The 20,310-nt window shown below is 35.3% G+C and overlaps 1 pseudogene; it reads left to right on the forward strand.

The window, feature by feature from the left end:
* The first annotated feature begins 714 nt into the window (after positions 1-714).
* Positions 715-20,310, forward strand: part of LOC117028250 (hepatitis A virus cellular receptor 1 homolog) — a 59,769-nt pseudogene continuing 40,173 nt past the window's right edge.

Below are 20,310 nucleotides of genomic sequence, written 5' to 3' on the forward strand. Positions count from 1 at the left end.
CCAAAACCACTACCCTAAAAGGGGACAGAAAAATGTTAGGGAAGAGGGAGAGAGAAAGAAAAAAGTAGTGGTTTAATATATGGCATTCTTTACCACTTGGATAATGATTTGCTATTTTTCAACCAAATTTCAGGATGTGATATATACTGCAAAGCCCTCCTTTTCAAAAAATTTAAACATATTCTCTAGTTGTTTATCAGAAGTTCTCTTTGTGGACATGTTTATATCTATTATTTTGAAGAATAATAAAAACTAATAATCTCCATATCAGCTCACTGTGACCACCCACCCTCACCCTCACCAATGAGGACAGATCTGTCTTTTCTACTTAACATTGAGTCCCCTGCATGATGATACATGAAATAATAATCTGATATGTTAAAGCCCCCCACCCCCCGTTCCATTCCATGTATAGTCTTTCTCATTTCGGTCACAAGGAACCAGAGGGGGGGTGGGAAAAACCTCTCCTCTTCCATATGAAAATCACTGTGTATGTGTAATAGCAAAAGATTTTGACTGTCTTGGGCACTTTTAATTTATGGAGAAGGAAGAGTTACCTGGGAGAAGAGACCCCCAATGCTAATGTGACGGCCCTGCACTCCCATTCCCACAGGGCGAGTCCAGAGCAGAGAGGTTGGGATGAGACGGGAAACAGTGGAAATCCCTTGTAGTTTAGGCTGTGAGCAAACACAGGACTTGTGACCGGCTTCCCGAATGGCTATCTGTGAGGCAGCGGCCTTGCAGACATCCCGAGTCAAACTGCAAAAAGGGTTCAGGTAAGGCTGCATAAAAAGTCAAAGTTCAACAGGCCTTGCAGTCCCCTCTTGACTCTCTAAGGTACAGGAGTTAGCTGAGGGGGAGCGCTGACAGTCTGAAGGGGTCTCTGTGAGGGTTGTGATAAAGGGACCCGGGTGGGAGCCTTTGCATGGCCAGTGTGACCAGGGTCGTGAGAGAGACAGCAGGGATATGCCTGTGACTAAAGATGACGACAGGACCACTGCACAACTCATCTGCTCCAGGAGAGAAGAGGTGAGGGCTGGAACGCAGACATCACTGCTTACCTTTCCCCTCACCCTGGAGCTTTAAACATAGCAATGGGCATGTTCCAGACCCAAAACGTTGGAGTAATTATTTCATGACCCACAATGAAATCACGCTGCAATTTTCAGTCATAACAGCCAATTCTCTCTGAGTCATTCATTGAACCAATTAAACTTAGACTCTCTATGCCTGAAAGGATGCCTTCTAATGAAAAAGGTGAAAGTCCTCGTCCTTTGCATCCAATCATATCTCTGTTTGGTAAACCAGGGGGAGAAGTTCAACTACATGGCTTGGAAGAGAGCCCATGCCAGCAGATTGCGCTGGGTAGAAATAACACTAGTCTGTCTAGGTAAGATCAGTGCCAATGGTTCCAACTAAAATTAGAAAAAAGGAGACAGTACCTTGGCTCATGCTTATGTTGGAGACAAGACTCTAACTCCTGCTAAAGCCAAACGATGGCAATTCAATTCCTGCCTGCCAGTTGCAAATCCCTCCACTACCACTGCAGTCCTACCGAAAGACATTTGTAATCCAGTGCACCTAACAAGAGAGGTGATTTCTTAGTCATTTGATGGGTTAGCAACTCAAGTGCTAGCAACTTCAAGGTATGTCTGCATCCATTCTGAGACAAAAAGGTGTTTTCCAAAACTATAGGCAGATTGTTGAAAGAAAAGAATTAGTAGAATCGTATTAACTTGAGGTACATAAAGGATATTATTCGTTTATTAATTTTAGTGTAAACCAAAAAAAAAAAATCAAGGATAGAATGACCTCACTCTCTCCACAAAACATCATCAAAAGACTTATAACACTTTTCATGCATTTCAACAAATACAATTTTTCTCTAATCTCATACATGTCATGAGGCACCATGCCATAGTGGAAAGAAAAATGGGCCAGGAATCAGGAAATCTGGGTTCTTTTTCTGGCTCTGTCGCTTATTAACTGTGTAAAATGAGGTAAAATTTAACCTCTCTGAGTCTCAGTGCCTTGCCTACAAAATCAGTAACGTAGATAAGCATTATTCAGATAGATCCTAGATTCTGTATTACTCCCTAAATCAGTAGTCATCAGATTAAATTTTAAATGTTGTATGGTCTTTATAACACATCTTGATATTAACTCTTTCATAGATCCAGGGTTTGGAAGTCAAATATATACAATAGACAAGGAACTCTGACTCTAAGGGTAAATAATTAAATAGTAGGATTTTTGTTTGTTTGTTTTTTGTTTGTTTTAATCTACTCTGTCATGGAAATACACACACAGATAGGGACAATATTTGTGTTTCCTAGTAGATACTATAACCTTTTCTGGCAAATGTCAAAACCATACAAAGTCTCTGACATCATTCAAAGTATTCTTTGAAGGAAAGAGTATTATACCACTGGACAGAAGGAACTTCTCCAATGCCCCAGAGTGATTCGGGAAGCTAAAACTCTGGGGAAAGTTTCAAGTGCTAGACGTGACAACACACTCAGAATATTCAACCTCTGCCAGTTTTAAACTGCTTTTTACTCCACATAGGTAAGTAAGAGGATTGTACTATTACCTCTCACTCTACTCGTAGGATTGATTCACAAGTAATCTACAGAATTTTATCCAAATCATCATAATTTTCAAAATGCTAATTAATGACTCAACAGAGCATTGGAACTCGGCTGCTGCTCAAGGTTCTTTTGGATCCAACCTTCTCCAGTGAGTGGCATCTGGCCTGAGAAGCAGACTTCCATCTTGCTGGTTGATGCTAGATGATCAATGAACTATCTGCACTGAAAATAATTAATAACATGGTCAATAGGATAACCACTTCCTTGGCTGTCGGCACCTGGAGTTCTGTTTTTTTTCTGGCACTGAGTCTTGGGATTCTGGGCAAGTCCTACAAACTTGCTATTAAATGCTATTGATAATGATGCTTCTTGAGTACATGCACTCTAAGAGTTCTGTACTCCCAAGTTTGGCTAAAATACTTCCACTCTATATTGGGTATTGGTGTAGAAAGAAAATCTGTACTTTTATCCTCGTTTAAGTCACAGACCCCTTTGGAAAATCTGATAGAATCAATGGATCTGTATCTTTTCTTTGGAAAAAGAAAAAAACACCCAAATAACCTTATACACAAAAATTTCATGTAAATTTGAGGGGTTCTCTGATGCTAAAAGGAGATTCATAAACTCAAGTGAACACCCTTGGTCTAGAGTGCAAATCCTTTCTGTACTTATGAGCTAGATGATTTTGGAACTGCTGAATCTGAGTTGCCTCATCTATAAAAACATCGATAATGAAATCAACCTCTCTGCCTACATCTTATAACTACGTTCAACATGAAAAGTTTTAATATGAGTGTATATGAAAACCAGCTGGTGGCACATAGAACGCTCTACAACTCTAAGTCACTATTGCTCCTTTACCCTAGTCCTTTAATGTTGTGACAATGCATTAATGAGTGCTACCCCAGCCCCACAGGCACCATCAAGCTTGGGGGTTGTGAGTCACCAGGCCCTGGTTCTAACTTAAGACTCTGGACTCTCAGAGACTGACCGACCAAAGGCACTGTGTATTATGTCCGTACTGTCTTTCCAGCTTCTCTCTGATTTCTGATCTCTTTACACATATTCATTGAACTGAATACTACACTAGCTCTGTATTCTCTCTCAGAAATATTTTTATAACCTGGAATTTTACACCTACCAAATGCACTTGGCTGTTCACTGGAATTAAATCTTGATCTTCATATGAGTGTTTCTTACAGTTATTGTTGTTGGGCTCCATACTTGAAATCTCTGCTCTCTCCATTGGTGTGAATAATTAGAAAACATTGCTAAGATCATTATCCCGATTTCATTGGCAAACATACTAGGAGATGCAGAGGTATATAGTAAGTATCCTCAAGGCTTACACAGTGTGTGACAGAGCCAGTTACAAGAATCACTCCCAATTCACAAAGCTACATACTTATCACTCTATGACAATTTTTCCTTCCTAGAGCCTTGTGATATTAACCTCTTACATAGCAAACTAATTTATTTATGATAATAAAGGAGGATAGATAATACACGCATACATCTTACTTTAGCCATACATTTTAATTCTTTATTTTTCAATTTAACATTTCATTTGGAAATAATTTCAGACCTACAAAAATGGCAAAAATAATACTGAGTTCCTAGCTTCCTTGCATATTAACATCTTATAATACCACAATGATCAAAACCAAGAAATTAACATTGATACAATATAATTGACTGATCTATAGACCTTATTCAAATTTCAACAACTGTCCCAGGAATGTCCTTTTCTTATGAACCAATATGTAGTAGTCTTGTCTCCTTAGTCTCTTTCCACTTGGGACAATTCCTTGGTAGCTTCTTGTTTTTTATGACCTTTACACTTTTTAAGAATACTAGCCTGCTATTTTGTGGTATGTCCCTCAATTTGAGTTGTCAGATGTTTCCTCATAATAAAATTCATGTTACGCAGTATTGGCAAGAACATGACAGAAAAGTTTTTTGTGCCCTTTCTCAGTGAACAGTGAATCATAGGAGTGGCTCATGATGCCCATATATTCTCATTACTGGTCATGTTAACTTCGATCACTTGTTTTAGGTGGTGTCTGCCAGGTTTTTCCACTCTAGGTTACTGCTTTCCCCTTTTGTAATTAATAAGCATTTTGAGAGAACATATTTGACACTATGTAAGTATCCTATTTATGATTATATTTTCACCACTAATTTAGCATCCAGTGATGAGTCTTGCCTGAAAAAAACTTATCACTGTGGTGTTTACCAAATGGTGATTTTTTTATTTCTATCATTACTTCTACAGTTATTAATTGTCATTATACTGTTATAAAAAAGCTTCCCTTCCCTCCATTTATTTCTCCAATATTTTTTAGAATATAATAAACTATAGTAAGTATAATACATTACCATCATTATTTTCTTGCTCAACTGTCCCTGATGTGGCCACTGCGAGTTACTTCAGGTTGGCTGCTGTGTCCTTTCAACATGTTTCCATCATTTTTTCAGTTCTTCCTTACTTTCTTGTACCGCAAGATGTTCCAGTTTCTTATTATATACATTATTTTCCTTTTCTAGCCCTAGAACCAACCATTTCTACAAGAGTTCTTGGTTTCTTTTATTGGAGAATGGTATTCAGAAACCAAGATCTGTGTACTTGGTGTCCTCATCCTTATTGAAGTATTATTGTCTCTAGGCCCTCTCTGTACTATGTTCACTTAGTAGCAGTATTGCCTGAAAGTGAATGTCCACTCTATGTCCATTCAGTCCTTTTATAGTTGAATGGTATTTCGTTGTGTGGAGATCCCATAGTAAATTCAACTATTCTCCTCTGCATTGTTATTTAGATAGTTTTAAATATTTTACAATTATAAACAATGCCACAATGAATAATCATATGCATGTGATTTTCATGCTTCAGGGTAAATTCCTAGAAATGGGATTATGGGGTCAAATGGTGTATATATGTAGATTTGCTGATATTGCCTAATTCCTGTGCAAAAGGCTTATACCAACATTCCTCACCATCAGCAACCTATGAGAAGAAAGCCCATGTTTTCAACTCTTTCCCTTAATCATTTTAGCAGAGATGCTGAGCAGCATTTGAGTGCTTGATTTATATTGACCTCTTCTCTCTGACTATAGATATCATCTAAGTATGGTGCTGACAATCAAAGAAAAAGTTTACATAAATGTAAAGGAAAAGGAACAGAAAGAACAAGAGCTGGGAAAAATCACTCTTGGAAAAAAGGAAAATAGTTGGCTTGGATCACAACAGCTCAAGATGGAAATATATAGCGTAGAGTCTTCCCTTTGAAAGCTTAACAAACCAAGAAGACTTTACAGTATTCTTTTCCATGGCCAAGGGTAAGCTCTTCCTCCTTTATGTCCCCAAGACCCATACCAATATTATCAGTGGCACACAGTACTTGAGTTATCGGCTTAAATACCTGTTGTGCATTATACTTTTTAGTTTTGAAGTGGAGACTATCTATTGATCAACATATTCATCCCAACTCCTAGTACAATGTTCAATATAAATTCCTGATAAAATTTTTTAAAAGCTCATTAAGATGAAAACAAACATTTCCCGAGTGTTCACTCTGTCCCAGATGCCACCCCAAATGTTTTACACGTACTGTCCTATTTAATCTTCGTTACAATCATTCAAGGTTGGTTTTATTGTTACACCCATTTTATAAGTGAGAAAACAAAGACTTGGGGAAGACAAATAACTTGCTTAAGGTGCTACATTATGAAAAAAAGAGTTGGGATTTGAGACGAATTTGAACTCAGGTCTGTCTCATTTAAAGCACATGCGGCTTCACTTTCTGATTCCTGATGCCTCTTACGTCATAATTATGTAGGCAAGTTCTTACTCTGCCTACTGTAATGCCAGAGCTAATTCTATATTAAGGATTTCAGGCCACGGTGTCCCTGATAAGAATAAAAGGAAAGTGGTGATTTTAATGGTTTCCAAATAGACTCTTAAAAAGCTTTCTGAGATTTTTACCTTTTGGCAAACAAAGCTTTGGCTCGTCTGATACACGCACACATTTATCATACCCTTGTGACTGTGGTTTATGTACAAGCATCCTATTAAAAGAGTTTTTAAAAGACTGAAATGTGATTTCCTTTCTGACAGCAAAGGAAAAATAAAAGGATGTTCTTTGCCCTCCTGTTCTAATCTGTGTTTGGGAGTCAAGTCTGCAATTCCCAGAATTCTATCACCAGCTTGTTACTTTTCCATAAATCTGTCCAAGAACACAACATTGCTCACCCAAAAGAACAACAACAACAATGAAATAAACCCCAATGTAACATAAACTGTAAAATACATGCACATGATACCTGGATCCAATTTACCCTCATTTTGAATATAAGTGAAAATAAAGCAATGCTTTAACTCTTAGAAATGACAATATCACATTATTTAGATAACTGCCACCAAATCATTATTGAAATTCTGATAGCATTTGCCTTACTGGTAAAAGAAAATTACCTGTAATGCATAGTTTAAATAATTACTTTTAAACAAAAGCTTCTTTTCTCCATTGCTTATTTATCTTTTGAGACCAGCTCAGCAGGGCTATGGATTTTATTAAAATTGCCTTCAGACTGCTAATGGCAGGGCGTCTGTTAGCACAGGAAAAGTGATGGCAGTTTGACTCCTATTCCTAATATTGGGAGTTAGTCCAGACACTTAAGAGCCAGAACTCTGCTGTGCATTTGACTATGTTATCAACACTTTACTTGCTAATGATACTAGTGACAGCATTTCAATATGATGGGTCAGACTTAAATAGGAAAGCTTATAATTGTGCTTACAGAACCAAAGAAACTCCCCTCCCCCCCACCAAAACCAAAAAACAAACAAACAAACAAAAAACAAAAACCCTTTTATCAGGAGATCAGCTAGTGTTAAGCTTCATGACTGGGAATTACTCGGTAAGCTTCTGCTCAATATATTTTTTTTCCTTCTCTCCCCACCTTGAATGGGGAGCCTCCATCAGCACCTGATATCTATCCGTTCAGAAAATGACAACTGAAAGCTTTCCTGTGGAGCAACTGTGTGCCAACTACCCAGCAGAAGGTCACACTGATGACTTTCCTGTGGCTTTTATTTTCCCCAGGGAAATCCACAGCCAGGGCTGACTGCTTGCCAAATATGCTGAGTGCCACAAACCAGCAGCGCTAAGAGCCCTCCATCCTTCTTGATGGGAAGCAGTAAGCAACTGTGCCGAACACCTGTGTCAGCTCTTGTTCCTGGGGACACCCCAGGCAAGCACTCAGTCAGCATTCAGAGAGGGGGCTCCCCTCTTCTCACTGGCACTTGTGTCCAAAAAACTTCTCAGTAGTCATATGATAATAGTTATGTTTGTCAGATCTCTATAACCTCAGTATGTTTAACTACTGTTAAAGGGTATGACTGAAATAATCCATGAGTTAAATATTTTACTGTAAGTGTCTAAAGGCATCAGCATAATGAATGTCTTTCCTGTTATTGTAAATGTAAAAACAACTATCTCTATCCCTTTCCTTTTACCCCAACCAATTGAGGAGGAGGAGACTTACTCTGAGATGTGGAAAACATGATTCCATAGATGGAAAAGATCTAAATCAATCAGTCTTTTTCCTATAACTAACTGAGAAAAATAAGCCAAGTTGAACCAGTGAAAATTCTAGAATGGGCTGAAGGAAAGGCAGGCAATATAATTAAAGGAATACCTGCTACAGGTTAAGACTCAGTAAGAATATATGAATCGATGAACAAACAAATGAAAAAACACCTAAACAATGTTCAATACTTCAAAAAAAAGTCCCCAAATCCAGAAATGATTATACTCTAGTGAGCCAATAAAATCTGCATTTAGTGTTTACTATTTGCAGACAGCTCAGGCAGGACCTGTGTAGGTTTAAAAATAAATAAACGAATAACTAAACCAAAGCCTACTTCTGGACAACACAGCTTATCAAGCAACAAAATACAATTTAAATTTCAGATTCTTCTTGTATTTCAAATGTCCCATTTGGTCTTCTTCAGAGTTCCACGTGGCAGTCAGAATCTGTCTTTCAGGGTATTCCCTCAGCCTGGATTGCCTTTCTTATACTAAGGAGGCAACTTCTGCTATCTAGCTTCAATTTATACAGTTTCATCCTCCACTCCCATACCAGGTTCCAGAATTTCTGTATGGCATACTTCTTCAATATATCAACACTGGTATCTCTATTGTAAAGACTTTCAAAGCAATCGATGCTCCCCCACCAATAAAAACATAAGTAAATAAATAAAATAAAATAAAAACTACTTTTTTCTGATTTCCTACATCCATGAATTGAGTGTACTTTACTTCAGTTACTCAAGGTGGAAATTCATCCCTTATTGTCCTAGGGAGTCAAGCCTTATTGACTCCATCTTTGAATTTCTGCTTGTATCTGTTCCGAGGTGTTACCACCTTGGTCTTGAGTTCCTGGATCTTGATGCTTGATAGCTGCATTAGTTGCCTTTTTTCCCTTGTATCCTCTCCCCTTTCAATCAACCTCCTACTGTTACCATAGTAATTAATTAATCCAAGGCACAGTCCTAATCACTGCCCCCTAAACAAACAAAAATTTTCAATGGCTCCCCAAGTTCTGTTGAATTAAGTCAAATCACTACCGCAGATACAAAGTCCTCTTTAACACACTTTGAATTGCAAAGTCTTTATATGTTGTAAAGAGTGCAACATATCTTTATAGTTACTATTTCCCTTTTGTATACTTTGTGCGGCATCCAAATTTACCCAAGCCCAAAAAGACACTTAAGACACCAGGACCTAAAATATGTACTAGTCATCCTCCCTCACCCCCAGTGGCTAAAATCTTTGCTAGGAAAATCATATGCATCCTTTAATAGCCAGCTAAAATAACCATCTTGTCTATGAAACTTTCTCTTTTAGAAAGTGGAGTGACACGACTTTCTTGGAGAAGGAGAACTACCTTCACTCTGTGTGGTAGAAATGGACATGAGTCACCCGATTCAAGAACAATTTTAGGTGGGTATGTTAAGTTGAGGTATGCATGCCCTCTCTTTCAAAAAATAATGTGAAAGATTAATTTTCTTATTTCTCTGTTTAATCATAAAACTTATGATAAAAAAAGAATTGAAAATAAACAAGACTTTTCAGGAAAATTATATTAAATACTAATAAACAAATAGGCTTTTTATATATGTTTTTGAAAACAAATCTATACAAATTTGTTGCATGAAAATTCTGATAGCCAAATAATGGAAATCTAAGCTTAAATACCTAATTATAATATTAAAATCATTTTTAATGTATCAATTTAGTTTGAAATTTTTTTGGTAAAGTACACAGTTATTTGGCAATTAGAATGTTCTGTCACAAGAACCGCTAGTAGAAAGTATCTCACCTCTGCCCCCTAAATTTTCATTTTTAATAGTCACTTTGATTCTTTTACATGATAGTAATGATAAATTTAAAACAATCCTTCCTTCCAAAGATCAATAATATCCTCTCTAACCTGATAATTTCTCTGAAAATATGGACGTTTCTCTGCAATTTACATACAATAATATCCCCTATTTCTCATTTATATTAAAAATGGTCACTTCTAATGTAGGTGACTTTTAATTCAACCAATTTTTATTGACCACCTAACATACGCAAATAGGCTTAACCCATATAAAGTAACTGCAAAGATAACCATAACAGTGTGCTTCTCTTAGGGGAGAAGCCGTGTTGGTCATCTGGTAGGCAAACACAAGTTAAAGCCCCCAAGTTATTAGGCTGGTAAGTTTCAGAGCTGGTTCCAGAATTTATGCCCTCTAATTCCTACTAAGCTGTTATTTTTTGAAACTATTTCATGTTTCTCTTAATAAGTATTCTTACGGGTCATGTGATAATTATAATAAAACCGTAACAAATTTTCAAGCATCTTCCCTCGCAAATAGAAGACAAAATTCACCACTTATTTCTGGACTTATATAAGGCTATGCAGTTTCATTGGAAATTATAAATGACAAACAAATGGAAAATTTGCTAATCAAATGCACACAATTTAAAAATACTATGTCACTGGCATTAACATTCCTATTATAAAACAGTAAGTTATTATATGAAGTCAAAGAACATGATTCAAATTCAAAAGAATTCTGCAATTTAAGGACATAAAAAAAGAAAAAAGATAACTATCTAACATTAGTTCCTTGAGCACAATCATCAGTCACTATCCTGATCAGATAACGTTACCCGGGTCATTGTTCATTTAAGTTTATTTTCAGTCATAATTTATAATCTGTGTACAAATTATTTTTAAATGCTTCACTCAACCTATAAGTCTGAGTGATCCTTAAAACATGTGAGCCATAACATATCTCCTCATTGGCTAAAATTCCTTTAGTGATTCCCATGTCACTAGAATAGTAGGCAAGGTCCTTCCATGGTCTACCAGGCTCTATATGACGGAGTCCACATCACCCTCCCCATTCTTATCTCTTACTTGTCCACTCCTTACGTTATTCCTGACACACTACCCTTCTTGACCTTCCTTCAACATACCAAGCACACGCCTTATACTTGTTCTTGCCACTAAATGTATCTCTCTTCACCCATGTATCTAAATGGTTCCCTCTCTCACACCACTCAGGTTTGTGCTCCATTCTCTCCTTATAATAAAGGCTTTCCTTAGACACAGTCTCCCACTGCTCTCTCTTTATCATTTTATTTTCTTCTTAGTACTTATCCACAAAGAATATATATCAAAATCTTCACGTTGTGTTTTCCTCCACTAGAATGAAAACTCCAGAAGAGTAGGAGTTTCTGTTGTACGTATGTATGTATGGATGTATGTATGGATCGATAATCATCTTTCATTTCATCCAGCTGAAAAGTTCACAACAAACTTCTCCAGAGAAACAAGAGTAAATCTAAAAATCTTAAAATTCTTGATTTCATTAACTATAAGTAAAATGCAAAGTATTTAGTATCGATTGTATTTTTTATCAAATTATAAATTGGTGAAGGTGGCAAATGATACGGTATTTTTAATATGTGTGCACAATGTTATCTGCAGAATTATTGTATTACATAACCTGAAAGGCAGCATAATGCAGTAGACCTGCATCATACCAAGAAACACAGATTTACCTCTGTTACTAATATTTCATGTGACATTGGATGGCAATTTAGATTTGTAAAATAGGTGGATTGGATTGAGGTTCTTTCTATCTCTCAAGACTAGGAATCTACAAGATGTTTGTCTCTTTCTTCTTGATTTTACTTCCCAACATAAAAAAACTCAAACAACAACTGTATTCAATTTAAGGTCAATATTTACATAACAGCTGGACGCCAAGAAAACCCACCACTTTGGGCTTCCATTCTGTTCTTTTTAATGTTTAGTTCAATGATATTTGTAAATTGAAAATTTTGGGATATTTGCTACCATATACTTCATAAAGTATCACCCCAAAGTGGTTTCAACTCTTACTTGGGCATATTATTCTTACCATATTTAGCTAAAAGAAGATTCAGGATTCTTACCATATTTAGCTAAGAGACTTGAGTATACACCTTGCATCAAGATCTACTTGAAATTATTTTCCTTTAAGATGGACAGTCGTATTCTCTCAAGATACATGACAATAATAATCTGTCTAGTCCCTAAGGCTAATGCTAAGAAATCTCTAAGGCCCTAAAACATCCAGGGAGAATTTTAAGCTTAACTCCTTCCAGGGTAAGCCATTTTACCTGAAGAAATGTGATCAGACTGTAGGACAAAGGCATTTATCTCTGTGTGACGAAAACTGAAAAACCCATTGGGTAGGAGACCTGGATGTAGAGGAGCCAAGTCAAACTCCAGAAGAATTGTGGGAGTGGTTACACTGGAGGGGTAACAGAGAGGGAAAGGATCCCCAAGCTTCTATCAATAACTAAGCAATAGTAGTGAGAGCTGTAATCACTGTTAAAGACAACTGGGAAACTTTTCGGAAGTAGGAGATGAGCACAATGCCATCAGTCAGTCACGGGAGCACCCAGGGCAATGGGGACGCAAATGCCAGCACGGTTCCAGCTCACTGAGGAGTGTGACTAGCACTAAACCTTCCACACTGGCTGGCAAATGCTTGTAGGAGACCCTTTGACTGTTGGGCTCTTTCTATTTACATAGAAATTGTCTGTTTTAATTAACCTTCATTTTACACATGGTAGTCAACATTCAGTACTTAAAATTAAAATTAGTTTCAGCAAACAGATTGATTCTGAAGAGTGTTCAAGAGCTTTTAGAGGTGTACCCAAGCCCAGAGAATATAGCAGGGAAGAAGGAAACTTGACTTTCATGAGCCAAGTGGTAGCCTATTACAATTACATAACTAATAACATTTTATATGTTTTAAAGTTTTCATTTGGAAAAGTTATCAAGAAGCCTTCATTTCAAAACAGTTTGTACACTATAAAGAATAATAGAAATCAGAGTACCTCTCTATATATCATAAGTAAGAAATTTTGTTCTAGTCTTGAAATTTTCTTTAAATTATTTTTTCATCTTCAGATCCTAAAATGAGGATACTTGAATGCTAGATTTTTTATACAAAGGTGTTAGTCATGATTTGCAAAACTGAGAACATACCAAGTAAGCACATACAAGAAATAAACAGGTGACAAGAGACTTGATAACTCTAGAACTGATAGCAAAAGAATGGATGATCAACAAATGATAATGCAAATGTCCTGACCTGCTTAGTCTCCCAGTCCAATCTCTCCCACTCCTGATGTCCTTGATATTATCTATATCTTGCAGTGCTACAAAAAAAAAAAAAAGTATTCAGCTAGAAATCAAAGTAATTCCAAACTACTCAAGTGAAAAAAAATTAAACATCATAAAGAGACTTATACAAGATTCTTACTACAAAACTGTAGAAAAAATATTAAGTAATTTCATGGTAATCATTTTCTTCTAGACTAGATTCATAGCCACACAACGTCAGACTCATAGGACTGTGCCTGTTAATGGTTGATGAATGAAGAATGAATGAAAAATTGAAAACCAAATGTTTATAAATAATAGTTAAGAAATCATGACAGTTTAAATGTTAAAATATGAGCCCGTTATTTTAGAGCTGTATCAATTAAACCACTTTAACAAATCTTTATATTATTAATTCAGTCATGTAAGCACCTGTCTGCGTATGTAGCCCTGGGCCTAGTTTTACTGAGAGAGACAATTTTAACCACCTTTATAGTCCATGATTATTAACTTAAAATATACTTATAATGCAACATTACTTACAGCTACAGCATTTTATGGAAAACATGCTATTGGGCACTGAAATTTATTAAATACAGACTAACACTTATCAAAGCACAGTGCTATGCTGTATAAGAATATAAGGTTTACAAAGTCACTGGATAATTTCTAGGTTAAAAACAACAACAACAACAAAAACAGCAAAATACTCAGTTGCTTTATCAAAGCCAGACTCAAGCGTCATAAAGACACAGGTTTAATCACTGGTCCTATCACAGAAGAACTATATGTCTTTGGGAATTTATCTAATCTCTTAACGTCTTATTTTCTTGATCTATAAATGGTTTCACAGGCTTGTCATGAATCAAAAAATTTTTAAAAATGTGAATACATGGAACTATTTTATTATGATTTTATTATGTGCATGTAGAATAATTTTTATAAGAAGAATTTCATTAGCTATTCTCATCTTTTTACGCTTTGCCACACCCCCCCCGAATGATTAAGTTGTATGGTTTGAAAATGTGTAAACACTTATTAATGATTTTTGTGATCTTGCAACATGATTATTAAAAGTGTATAAATATAAATTATATAACTTTTCTGCCATGGGATGGTAGAGTTACCTGTATCATCAACCTGATTATATAGTCATTATTTTAAGTAAGACTTCAAAATGATACTGTTATGATAATGTAATTCAACATCTGGGAAATTGTTCTGATATATTAGAGGCAGAGAGTTGGAGATGATCTAGGACCAGGCTACTTTTATAACTTTTGATTATTAGCTTATATAAGACTTGTGATTTTTAAAAGCCTCAGTAATTTTGGAAGATTTCTAAAGTAGCTAAATTATTTTAAATTCTACAAGATCGTAAAAAATCATACATCAAAACCAAGCAGGATTTATCCTAGGAATGCAAAGTTGGTTTAACATTTAAATATCAAATAACATAACATACCATAGTAATAAAATAAAAGACAATCATATAATCATCTCAATAAATGTTTGACAAAAATCTAATACCCTTTTATGATACAAATACTCAACAAATGTAACAGAAGACAATTTTCTCAACCTAATAAAAAATATCTACAAAAAAACTTGTAACTATCACACTTGATGGTGAAAGACTGACTATTTTCCCTCTAAAACCAGTAATAAAAGAAGGGTATTCACTCATACCACTTCTACTTAAATTGTACTAGAGATTTTAGCCAGGTTCATTGGGAAAGAAAAAGAAATAAATCACATCCATATTCAAAAGGAAAAAGTAACACTGTTTCTCTTTGTATATACTATATTTTTTAATCCTAAGGAATTCACTAAAAAAACTATTTGAATTAATAAGCAAGTTCAGTAAGATTACAGGATACTCAATTAATATACAAAAAAATTGAATTTCTATATACTAGTAATGAATGTTTCGCAAATAACTTCAAGAAAACAATCCCTCTCACAATACCATGGAAAAGAATAAAATACTTAAGTATAAATTTAATAATAGAGTTGGAAGAGTTGTACATTAAAAATTACAACACCATTGAAAGAAACGAAAGAATATCCAAAAAGATGTAAAGACATCCCACATTGATGGGCAGAAAATTTATTATTCTTAAAATGACAATACTCCCCAAATTGATCTACAGATTCAATACAATCCCTATGAAAATTTCAGCTGACTTTTTTGGTGAAAACTGACAAGCTAATCCTAAAATTCATATGAAAATGCTAGGGATCCAGTATAGCTAAAAAATCCTGAAAAAGGAGAAAAGAGTTGGCAATGCATCCTTCCCAACTTCAAAGTTTAAGACAAATCTACAGTAATCCAGACAGTGTGATACTGGCATAAGGATTCAAATATAGATCAATGGCATAGAATTGAGTGTACAGAAATAAACCTAGACTTTTACAGTCAACTGATTTTGACACACTTGCCAAAACCATTTCATGAAGCAAAGAACAGTTGCGGTATGACAAAAATAATAATAATAAATCTGGTCTTTGCCCTGGTTGCTGGCACAGAGCTTCCAAAACCCTTGGAATTCCTTCAATGATAGGTATGCCTTTGTTGTGCGATGAGGTGACCCATGGAAGAGCCCCAAGATAGTTTCAGGATGGGAGAGGTTGTCAGAAAAAGCAACCATGTGATTTGAAAGCTGGAGCTTTCTGAACTCCACTACCACCCACCTCTGGGGAAAGAGAATAGGAGATGGAATTGAGTTTAATCACATGGTCAGTGATTTAATCAGCTATGCTATGTAATGAAACCTCAATCAAAACTCTAAACAATGAGGGTAAGAGAGCTTGCTCGCTGGTACACATGTTGATGTACCCAGATGGTGGCATACCCTGAATCCACAAAAAAAGAAACTTCTGTGCTCAAGATTCTCCCAGACTTGTCCTATACAAGTATACCTCTTCATCTGGCTGTCCATTTGAATCCTTTGTTATAAAATGTAATCCTAAGTATAGCACTTTCATGAGTTACGTGAATCATTCTAATGAATTACTGTATTTCCCCAAAAATGAGCCCAGGTATTATACCGTATTTCCCCGAAAATAAGATTGGGTCTTATATTAATTTTTGTTCCAAAAGACGCATTAGGGCGTAATTTCAGGGGATGTCTTACTTTTTCATGTACAACAATCTAAATTTATTCAAAAACAGTCATGTCATTTTCTTCTGGAACATCGTCATAATGCACTAAATGCATCCGTCTGGCTGACAATCTTAATTGGGGCTTATTTTCAGGGTAGGTCTTATTTTGGGGGAAAATAGTAATGACACTGAAGGAGTGTCTTGAAAACTCCCAAATTTGTAACCAATTCAGCCATTCAGAAGTGCTCATTTCCTATAGACGTCACTTGCAGCTGGCTTCAGAATTAAGATCAGTCTGGTTGAAGACCTTAACCTTTAATTTGTTAGTTCTGATGCTAATTCCAGATAGTGTCAGATTGAACTGAATGGTAGACGTCAGAGAATTAGTATTGGAACATACTAGTTTTTTCAACAAATGGTTCTGGGACAACTGGATATCCACATGCAAAAGAATGCAACTGGACTCCTACTTCAACACCATACAAAAGAATTAACTCAAAACAGATCATATAACTAAAAGTAAGAGCTAAAACTATAAAACTTTTAGAAGAAAGCATAAATGTTCATCACCTTGAATTTGGCAATGGTGTTTCAGATTTAACACCAGCTGATAAGACAAGTAACAAAAGAAAAAAATTGATAAACTGTACATCAAAATATGAAAGATTTTACTTCAAAGTACAACATCAAGAAAGTGAAAAGACAACCTACAGAATGCAAGAAAATATATGGAAATTCTACATACGATAAGAGACTTGTATCCAGAATATATAAAGAACTCTTACAGCTATATAACAAAAGGTGAAAGAACAACTCAATTTAAAAATGGGCAAAGAATCTGAATAGACATTTCACTAGAGAAATACATAAATGACCACTTAGTACATGAAAGATGTTTAACATCATTAGCCATTAGGCAAAGGTAAGCCAAAACCACAAAGATAAACCACTGGATATACACCTGGATAGCTATTTTTAAAAAAATAGATAACAACAAGTGCTAGTGAGTATGTGGAGATACTGAAATCCTCATACATCACTAATAGGAATGTGAAGTTCTGCAGGAGCTTTGAAAAATAGCTTGGTGTTCCTAAAAGGTTACATAGAAAGTCACCATGTGACCCAGCAATTCTACCCCGATGTACATACACGAGAGAAATGAAACCTATGTCCATGGAAACACTTGTACATGAATGTTCATAGGGGCATTATTTATAATGGCCAACATGTGGTAGCAACCTAAATGTCCATCAGTGGATGAGTGGATAAACAAAATTAGGTATATCCATACCATGGAAGGAATGAAGTACACGTTACAACATGGATAAACCTTGAAGATGTTATACCAAATGAAAGCCAGTAACAAAAGACCATATATTGTATGATTCCATTTATAAAAAATGTCCAGAATGGGTAAATCTATAGAGATATAAGCAGATTAGTTGTTACCTAGAGTTATAGGGAAAGGAGACTTGTAAGGTTCTGGGGAGTGACAGGTAGTGAATGTGGAATTTCTTTTTGTCAGATGAAAATGTTCTAAAATAAGATGGTGCTGTTATTGTACAATTCCTTGAATTTACTAAAAATGTTGAATTTCATACTTTAAATGAGGGGATTGTACACTATATAAATTATAACTCAATAAAGCAGTTTTTTTTTAATTACATAGTATAAAACACAGATACATTAACACAATCTTATTCCCATTTTTAAAAGGAAAACTACCCACATCTGTCTTGAAAAATATAACCATGTTAAGATAATATGAAAGAAATTTTATATTTCAATTGATTACTCCCTGGCAGATAATATTAATGGTGCGTTAAGATTAAATACCAATAGTAAAATAATAAGAAGACGTTCTACTTTTAAACTAGTCTTCGGACAGAGCTTATGTATTATAATACAATCCAACTATAATTGTCAATTTATCAGGGCTGATAATGTAGGAAAAAAAATTAATCCAAAGTATGGTGATAGTTCAGAATACAATTTGTTAAAAATGGGAAATAATTTACTGTAGTGATTTTAGAATTTTCTATTTAAGAATAACTGTTGTGAAAAAAATTTTTAGCTACCAAACAAAACTACTCAGATAAGTACCTAAGAAAACATACACTTTACAAATATCAAATTTCAGTGATAAAGTTAAAGTTTCCCAATTCTATCTATTTAATTTTTAATTTTAATATGAATTATTTTAAAGAAATACTCAGAGGCCACATTACTCAATTTTATGATGATAAGTGTTATATGATTAAACAGCCTGATCAATTCTAGTCATACAATCTAGAGTGCCTAACCTCTTTATTTCATCCATGTTTGACTATTCAAGTGTATTTTCTGCTGTGGAAATTAAATTAGGCTCCATTCTCTTCCCCACAGAGTGCATGCACATTGCCTTGAGTTAAGTTGGGGATTTGTTGAGCAACCATCTCTCCATTGATCTATTCATTTACTCAACAGAAAGTTACTGAGCACTTACCGTAAGATATTGCATATGTAGTAAGGTAAAATGCAGAAATGAAAAGAAGACATGTTTTGAGATTATCTAGAATTCAGTTTAAGTGCAGGCCTCAACTTATTATAGTTGACAAAACATTTCTGAAGCTTAGTTTCCTCATCTTTAAAGTGAGGATTAATTGAATGTACTTACAGAACTCAATAATAAATGTCAATTTCTCTTTTTTTCAGCTGACTTTAAAGGCTAAGAAGTTTAATCAGACATGGATTCTGCATTTTAGGAATTAACAGTACAGGGGACATTACAATGTGTTTAAACAGATTAAATAAGGTGAAAATTACAAAGTAGAAATTTCCAGTGATAATATAAGAAGTGAGATAATCCATCCCAGGTAAACATAACACAGTGTCATCATTATCACCAAATAGACATAGCATTTATATAGTTGATCAGTAAGATAATTAAATAATTATCAAGTAAAAAACAATAGTTTTGTGCCTGAAAATTCTGAGTAATTGCAAGTATAGTTTAACCTTATGGAAGAGAAATTTACTTGTTGGTATTGTTCCTTAAAATAATGAATGAAAATGCCACATTTCCTCTATTGAGAATTTGTTAATTCTGGCTATCCCAGCTCCTGTGCTTATTATACATGACCACTGGAAAGTTACTTAATGTCTTGGTTCCTCCATTTCCTCATCATTATACAGGAATTATAATAACGCATGCCTTACAGAGTGGTTAATAGAATTAAATGTGTTAATTGCTGTCATGTAAGAGTGCCTGGTCCATTGAGTACCACTGAGTAACACTGTAAGTACTCAGCGTTAGATCATCTTATTGCTCTTAATATAATGTTTCATGCCAGAGCAAGAACCTGTACAGGAATTTTAATTAATTTGAAATTACCATTCAATGGAAAGGTGAAATGTCATAAGGATTTATTTTTGTATTCATATTGAGAAAAGTAGGGGCCTTTTCTCTTATATCACCCATAGTTCTATGACTGGTTAGTACTATACTATGTGCCTTTGTGGTTTTCCAAGGGAAAGGATGTGCATGCACTTATGGGGTGGAATGGTTCTCTTTCTAGAAGAAGGGGAGAGGGGTGGTGAGGAATGCAGGAAGACAAAACAGCAGTTCTCTAACCACATCTGCTATGTGAATAGGGATAGTCTTTGCTGTAATTCAGGTTTTCTAATTTAACTGAACTCACAAGATATTAAACAAAGAGGTGATTTATATAAATTTAAAATTCTTCAATTAAAAAGTCCTTAGGCTGAGCCTGGAGGGAGACTCCTTTCCCTCGCCTTCTGTATCTAATTGGCCACTGAATCATGCTCTTCTCATCTCTTAAATATCTATAAAATCTGTCCCTTCCTCTCCATTTCCATAGCTTTGCCCTTCCTACACTCATGTGTTTCTCTCACCTT

The sequence above is a fragment of the Rhinolophus ferrumequinum genome, chromosome 10 (genome assembly GCF_004115265.2).
Source record: "Rhinolophus ferrumequinum isolate MPI-CBG mRhiFer1 chromosome 10, mRhiFer1_v1.p, whole genome shotgun sequence".
NCBI classification, from domain to species: Eukaryota; Metazoa; Chordata; class Mammalia; order Chiroptera; family Rhinolophidae; genus Rhinolophus; species Rhinolophus ferrumequinum.